Here is a 3145-nt window from a genome sequence, read left to right as displayed (position 1 = left end):
CCCCCCGCCGCCGCGCGCTGCGCATGCGCCACGCCAACTGCGCAACCGCCCCCCCCCGCGCTCCGCCGCGCCCCGCCCCGCGCAAAAGGCGTAAATCCCGTTCGTGAATGCCGCCCCTTCCTGCCCGCCACCGCGCCGGAACTGACAGCTCACCGAGCCAATGGGAAGGGAGGAAACCGTTCGTGAGCGATCCGCCAATCGGCGTTGAAGGGGCGGGAGCGTGGCGGCGCGAACGGGCTGCTGGGAGATGTAGTCAAGGAGCGGGAGCGATGGCCGCCGGCTCCCCTTCCGCAAAGCTGGGCTTTAAAGCCCCCTGTGCCCAGCCCGCTCCACAGGCGGCTCCGGGTGTGAACCCGGCTTCGGGGACGGTGAAGGGTCTGGAGGGGAAGGCATAGGCTGAGGCCACTCCGTTTGTCTAGCCTGCAGAAGAGGGGGCTCAGGGCAGAGCATATCAGGGTCTGGAGCTTCCCTGTCCCCGGAAGGGTCCCGTCCCACCCCTGCCATGGGCAGGGACCCCTCCCACTGTCCCAGGCTGCTCCAAGCCCCGTCCAGCCTGGCCTTGGACACTGCCAGGGATGGGGCAGCCACAGCTGCTCTGGGCACCCTGTGCCAGGGCCTCACCTCCCTACAGGGAACAATTTCTTCCCAAAATCTAATCTAAACTTACACTCCACCATCTTAAGGCCATTCCTCCTTGTCCTGTGACTCCAGGCCTTTTAAGTCATCCCTCTCCCCCTTCCTTGTCGGCTCCTCCAGGTACTGGGAAGCTGCAGTGAGGTCACCCTGGAGCCTCTCTTCTCCAAACCCAGTCCTGCCAGCCTTCCCTCGCGGGAGAGCTGCTGCATCCCTCTCAGCCTTTGCTGGCTCCTCAGGATGTTCTGTGATTCTCTGCCCTCTCCACAGCCAGGCTGTGACCGAGCCCCTGCAGAAAAACTCATCCCAGCGCTTGTTCTTTGCAGCACAGCTCCAGAGGTGAAGGAGCGAGAAGCCGCTCGTCCGGCAGCGCCAAGCTCGGGTTTGCTTGGAAAATAAAACTCCCGTGGAAAGAGCCAGGGGGTGGCAGTGTTTGCAAAATCCTTCCCTCTCCTTGTCCTCCCCGCGGCCACTGGCCCTGGGGACACTGAGGACAAGCAAGTCCAGTCCCAATTATCTTAATGAACCCTCCCAAAAAGAGGATGTAAAATAAATCAAAACTTACCAATTCACCTCCCTGTAATTTATTTCCACAATTAAGCATTCCTGAAGTCTGTTAATAAAGTGTAATGAATAGTTTAAATTTTCATTTGGAACTTAATGCCTTGGCTCCCAGATAATCCCAGCTGCACGGCAGAAGAAAATTGCTACTTGCTTATTCCAAGAGAAGGAGGAAAAGCCCCTTAAATCAGAGACATCAGGTGGAAGCCTGAGGACTGTTCCTCACAGCTCCAGCCTCCTAAGGACAGCTGCAGTGATTTGTCTCCATCTCGCAAGTCGTTAACCTATTCAGCTGTTGTCAAAGTTCTTTACAGAAGGTAATTGTTAATTGTTGCCTCTGCATCGGTCCAGACTCTTTAATTAAACAAATAATAATCGGGATCCATCCTCACAAAAGGGGTTTTATCTTCTTTTCTCAGATGCCATCCCCATAGGGATCCAAAGCTCCGCACAGAAATAAGGCAGGCTTCAGATGTCCTTGACATGGAAGTTTTTCTCTCTGATGGAGAGAAAATTGGGGCACAGGAGCTTGATTTTTTTCCTCAAGCTGGTGACAGGAATGACAGGGCTGGAGCCAAGGAGGACTTGCTGGTTCTGACTGTCAGACCCAGAGCTTCCTGATGCAGTCTCAGAGTTGGGGGATGCAAACAAGGTGTTCTCCCAGCAGCGCAGCTCCTGCGGGACAACCACACCTTGGAAAGCATCCTCGTGGAACAGAGCTGTGGCGTTCCAGTCCAAGGAAAGGTACGGGGAGCAAGGGATAAATCTGCCTGAGAGCTGCCCTTGCCTTTCTTACAATCTTGGAGGGAAAACAATTTAAGTAACACAAAAGACATTTTTAACACTTTCAGTAAATACCTGTCTCCTTTTCTATCTTTTACCTATGCTGCAAAGAAGAAAAAAAAAAAAAAAAAAGAAAATTCAGTGTAAAAACCCCACAACTTGCACATAAAGTTCAATTTTACACCCTGTGCCGTGGTTAGGACATCCCAGGGTGAAAATGGAGTCTCACAGACATGGATTTTACTCTGTGAGTGGTTTGTCCTGCAGACACCTGGCACTGGACTAGGATTTGTTTGCAGGTTGAAACAGTCAGGCCAGAGCAAGGAAATTTCCTCTCGGTCAAGAATCTGCAGCAACCAAAACCCTTTGCAGAGTTCAACAGCCTCGACAGGCCCTTGTCCAACCACGACAAGCAGGAACCCGCTACCAAAGCCACGAGGAGGACTTCCCTGGATGCTGCATCCCTCCCAGCAGACACCCACCAGCCAGAACGGAGCGATGCAGCCCTACCCCACCACGGCTGCCAGCTGATCCAGGCACAGGGAGGGAGAAAAACCCAACCCAGTTATTTCACAGGAACATTGTACCTGTTTTAGATTCTGGGAACTGTTTCTGAAAGCAAAGCAGCCCCCGTGTTTTTGCCTCAACGAGTCTCCCGTTAGCAGAGCACAGTCCTGCCTCAACCCAAACATCACCAACTGCATTGCACGGGCTCAGGCTTCTCACCCAGATATGACTAAGCCCTTTCAGAACGAGAAATGCTCAGGATTTCTTGCTTAATTGCTAAAACAGATTAATTTGACTATCCAGCACATAGGCAAGCGGAAAAGAGGAATTGACACACCTAGCTGGTTCCTGCTGAGGCTGATGATCTGCTTTAATTGATGGGTCACGTTTGGGGATGATTTTCCACCATGCAGCTGCCACAGGGCTGCTGGGCTCCCCTCCTGCCCTCTGCATTCCCTGCAGCCTTTTGACCACTAGTGCGCTGGGAAGCTTAAATCAAGAAAGTGACTGATGCAAACCAGCAAACGCCACCTTCAAAGCTCGAGGTTTAGCTGCCACATGTCATGGAAAAGGCCCATGCCTTCCCCACATGGAGTTCTCCCAAGAATTAGGGGCTGCATCTTTACCAAAAGGTCCCTTGGCTCCAAAAGTTTAGGCAGTA

The sequence above is a fragment of the Corvus moneduloides genome, chromosome 23 (assembly GCF_009650955.1).
Source record: "Corvus moneduloides isolate bCorMon1 chromosome 23, bCorMon1.pri, whole genome shotgun sequence".
In the NCBI taxonomy this organism is placed as follows: domain Eukaryota; kingdom Metazoa; phylum Chordata; class Aves; order Passeriformes; family Corvidae; genus Corvus; species Corvus moneduloides.
The sequence above is the reverse complement of the archived record's forward strand: the minus strand, read 5'-3'. Positions refer to the sequence as shown.